Source organism: Pollachius pollachius (genome assembly GCF_949987615.1).
Source record: "Pollachius pollachius genome assembly, chromosome: 8".
NCBI lineage: Eukaryota > Metazoa > Chordata > Actinopteri > Gadiformes > Gadidae > Pollachius > Pollachius pollachius.
Genome location: NC_136941.1, coordinates 12,602,724 through 12,607,895, shown reverse-complemented (window position 1 = coordinate 12,607,895; position 5,172 = coordinate 12,602,724). Strand labels below are relative to the sequence as shown.

At 41.3% G+C, this 5,172-nt stretch overlaps 1 pseudogene across 1 annotated transcript; it reads left to right on the top strand.

Annotated features, from left to right (window-relative positions):
• The first annotated feature begins 555 nt into the window (after nt 1-555).
• On the top strand, nt 556-1,412 carry LOC307079850 (toll-like receptor 8; annotated as a pseudogene). Its single transcript has one exon. The product of its transcript is annotated as a toll-like receptor 8 (transcript).
• Nucleotides 1,413-5,172: the final 3,760 nt, after the last annotated feature.

Sequence of the window (5,172 nt, the reverse complement as noted above, 5' to 3'; positions counted from 1 at the left end):
CCGTTTCAACATGTTATAGCTAGATATCTATTACAGATATCTGTGATTCAATACTTTGCGGTAAAAACAATTTCAGGATAACAAAATGACCTTCTTCCAATAACAATTTATATTTCAGATATCCCAAACGTCATCCTTCCTAATAAAAATTAACACTTTCATTGTCACTTTTGCCATTCATGTTTTATTGGCCTGTATTTTTTTGGGGATATCTGAAATTAAAATTAGGATCAGAGTGGACTTCGATGAAATTTTAAAATGGCTTGGCATACATGCCATCCCTTTATACTCTTGGAACGTACACTCAAAACGATTTTACTCTATTGACTTACCTATACAATACAAAACCGCCAGTCACCGTTACAATAACTGATGAAAAAACTTTCCCATTTTTCTTTTCAGGGTATTTTTCAAAAAGTGGTTACTCTATTACTGAGCCAACTCCTTTTATTGAGAGGAAGAATCTCCCTGTTTTTTCCATGTGACAATAATGAAAATGGTATTGAGGTATACTGCACTGACAGGCCACTCGATGACATCCCTGTTTTTACTTCAATGAATGCAACGTTTGTTGACCTAAGTCACACCAAGATACGGGAAGTGGGACAGCATAAATTCTCTGGCATTCCAAATCTATTCACTCTGAAAATGACATGGAATTGTGATCCCAATAGCATTCGAAACATAAACAGCCTCTCCTGTGGAGTCAGAATACACAAGGATGCTTTCAGGAGTCTGCACAACCTCACTTATCTACATCTGTCAGGAAACAGCCTTACCACGTTACCCTGGTTACCGGAAAGCATTAAGGTCCTGGATCTCGAGATTAGCTGCATTTTCAAAATCATCATCCCTTTTGGAACTCCACATCTAGAGCAGCTCTTCCTCCCAATGAACTGTTATAATGAAACCCTTTCCACCAGTCATTTTACATCCATGATGATGTTTACAAGGAGCTATCAGATCTAAAAGTTCTGACCCTTGGATACAACAATTTGACATCAATACCACTAGGATTGCCAGCTTCACTTATGAAACTGGACTTGCAAGATAATACAAAACTGAGATTCCAGAAGTTGCATTTGCCAATTTTCCTTACCTGGAGGAAGTTATTCTGGATTGGAATTGTCAGCGTTGTGACCACGCAACCCGCTCTTGTTTTCTTTGCACTAACAATGCCTCCCTACAGCTTCACCCTAACTCATTCAATAAGGAAAACAGCTCCATTTGTTTTCTGAGCTTGAGGGGAAACTATTTGAACAATATTCCAGAGGGTCTTTTTCTCCCTTTGACACATTTGAAAAGGTTGGATCTCTCCAGCAACTACCCACACCATCCGTAATGGTACCTTGTTTACAGAGCTAAAGCAGTTGACATGGATCAGCCTTAACTTTAACTCTTATCCATGTTAAGTGGGAACTTTTTTTGCAGTTTCAGAACCAAGCCTTGTGGTTCTGTCCAGACTCAAACAACTTAAGATGCTGGAGATGCGCATAAATTTCACCAACTATTTCAACATGAGCGCTGTGGGAATGTTATCTTCACTCCAAAAATTTGATATCTCCCAGAACACACTGACGCCTGATTTCCACCGGGGACGTACGCGCCGCGGAACGGCTGCGATCTCTGCCACGCGTCAATTTCCACCGGGCGCGTAACGGCAGCTTAGCGCTGTCTTGCAAGCCAGCATGATCTCACGCGAGATCATGCGATCACGCGATAATCCTAAACCTAATGTACTCACCTTCCACTCCCAAAACTACTGCAATTAAATGCCAGGCTTTGTCCTTTCTGACATTGTCCTTATAAAAAGGATGATTTATTTCATAAATTATTTTATGTTGCTCCACTTCGACAATCAGTTTCTCGTCGTCCATGTTGCCGGTGTGGGTACCAGATTGACTCGGCTGCCAGATTGACTCGGGGTCCTGCGCTTACAGATGACGCATCGACACTTGACGTATCGACACAAGCCAATGGACAAAATCCGGAAGGGTTGTTTATAAACGGGGCCCAATCATGGACATAAAAAGAAGGCTCAATCCGTCTTGGTTTTGATTTCATTGAACGCAGCCCGTTCTTTCGCACAAACAAAGCCATTGGAAACGCGTCTTAAAGCACTGATGAATGCATTTGTAACCCAGTTCCTGTTAGGGACTCTTATTCTGAAGGAAGAGAACGGAAGTGTCTGCGTGTGGGTTGCTGTTTTGTCTCTGTGTTGGGAGCGCTGGAAATAAAGTGGATCGCCCCGTTCAGTGAATGGAGTTAACCGATTCTTATTTTATATATTACCCAAGTATAGGCAACAATAATTTGTACATTAGATTATTATTCATAGATTAGAAAACAAAAGGAGATCGTTAATACTTGGGAATAACATGGGAATGAATGAAACGCGCATGCCATTTAAAAGACAGCGTTTACAGGAAGTGCGTCATTATTGCACATCTAGGACCCTGAGTCTTTCTGGCAGCCGAGTCAATCCGGTACCCACACCGACCCTCTGAGACCCTTTGATTGATTGACCTGGTTCCACCGGTCATGACATGAGCTGAGTATTGTGTTTTATTTTGAAAATTGACCGGATGCTCTATGGCTTTTACTTTTTTACTTCCTGCCCGGCTCGATCTGCTCTGTTGAAATTGACGCGGTTCAGCAACGGCTCGCGTCAAAAATAGAAGTGCTACGGAATGATAGCGCTGCGGTGCGGCGTGCCGCTCCTTGGACGCTGCTGCGACGTTCCGCAGCGCGCCCGGTGGAAATGGTTTCATTGATTAGGGTGGCAGCGATCAGCAGCGGTGACCGCGGTGCAGCCGTTCCGCGGCGCTTACGTCCCCGGTGGAAATCAGCAGAGTTGTGGACTCGAGTCACATGACTTGGACTCGAGTCAGACTCGAGTCATAAATTTGATGACTTTAGACTCGACTTGACAAAATCTTAAAAGACTTGCAACTCGACTTGGACTTTAACATCAGTGACTCGTGATTTCACTTGGACTTGACCCTTTTGACTTGAAAAGACTTGCTACTTTCCTCGAACCCAAAGATTAAAAAGTATGTTCACACGACACTGATCACTCTTTCTCCCTTTGCACCTGTGTACATCTGTGTGCGTGATTCACGCAGCGTTAAGTGTGTATGGCAAGACATCCAATCAAATTAGATCCACGTTGTTTCGACCTGACAGCATCCAACCAATCAAAGTACGAGACAAACAATAAAGAGGAACAAACTAAACGCGCGCAACAGTAGGCAAAAATGATACCAAAGGTAGTTTCGTTTGGGTACAAAAACTATGAGGTGATAAACAAAAAAAGAATTGCAGTTTGTAAAACATGCGGGAGCAAGATTACAGACGGAGACGCGACAACTTCGAACTTCGTCCGACATTTGAAGTTACACAAAGAACGGTAAGTTTTGAACACTAGCTTGTTGGCTGAGTAACTGAATTGCTAGCTAGCTACATATCAATGAGACTGTAAACTCACTGTTAACACCACCTTGACTTAAAAACATGGTAAACTGTATCTCCTGTGGGTTCATGTATGTATAAGTTTACTATTTTGCACGTTAAGCTCCCTTTATGGGTTGTCTTGGATGAAAGAATTTTTGACATCAAAATGTTGATAAATGGTCCAGTCTCAAGCTTTTGGCTAATTTGGAATCACCCCCTGCGTCAGAATGGTCAGCATTCATAAAATTATCCTTAAATCAACCCAAGCTAAACATTCCTTAACTTCCGCTTGATATTTGGAATACAAAATGGCAAAATTAAACACGACAGAAACTGTATTTCGCTAAGACACTCGTTTTGGAACATCAGCAAACACCACTAACCACTCGGTGAGTTGCACATCTTTGAAAACGAACGTTTAGGGTTGATTTAACTAGGACCGCTTTATGAATGCCCGTATCTGAATCACGGGGGTGATTATAAATTAACCAAAAGCTTGAGACTGGATAGTTTAGCTAGTCAGTGGATCATACACAGTAGACTGCTGCCAGCAGCAAAACTTAGGCAAGCCTAATCAAATCAAGGTCAGTTTAATGTACTTTAGCCTATATTACGAATATGTGTACCATTTTAGCTTGCTGCCAGACGATTTTTTCCGATAGGAAAACTAAGTATCTCACTCTCTCCAGCACACCAGATTCCATTGATATAAATGGCAATTTTACTTTGCAGCACATTGGAGTTGCTAGCTGCTAGTCTACTGCTGCCTCCTTAAGGTTGTTAATGTAATTTAGGTAATTCACGACTAAGCTGAATTATCACCGAAGACATAGAATTGCACAATTAGACTTAATCATTGAGCCAGCAGTAGACCAACAATTTCTGTATGATGCAGGTAAAATTGCTGTTTTTGCCAATGGAATCTGGTATGTCGGAGAGAGTGAATTGACAAGCATACTTCAGTTTCCTGTTGGAAAGGGCTGTTTGATGGCAAGGTACAGCAGTAAAAATATTAATAAGAAAAGGTACACTGAAAATGAAATTTATTTTATCAATGTAATGTTAAAACATACACACTCTTACAGTATACAATACAATTAATATTAACCACAAAAAATAATGTTAACACAATGTTAGCATTTTCTGACATCTGTTTGATATGCTTACCTGTTACAGATTTGAAGAATACCAGATGAATAAAAGCATCATAGATGAACCACAACAGCCTTCAATCTCACAATTCTTGGACATTCGTGTAGGGCATTACAGCATGAGTCATCCACAGCAGAAAGCTATCACTAATGCAATACTGTCCGACTTGATTATTGATTGCAACCTTCCCCTGTCTATTGTGGAAAACAAGAGTTTTCGTCACTTTCTGACAGTAGTTGACAGTAAGTACAGCCCAGTGTGTCGCAGAACGTTGACATCAAAAACAGAGAGCATCGCTGCGGAGAGACGTTCAAGATTAAAAACTCAATTGAGCAACACTGAGCATGTTTCAGTCACTGTGGACATTTGGTCTGACCGAAAGATGAGGGGATTCCTTGGTATCACTGTCCACTGGATAGAGAGAGAGACAGAGAGGATACAGCTAAAGACTAATCTCTTGGCCTGCAATCGCTTCAAAGGCTCACACACAGCTGAACGAATCTGTGACCAATTTGAGGCAATATGCGATGAATACAGCATCAAAGATAAATTGGACTACATTATTAG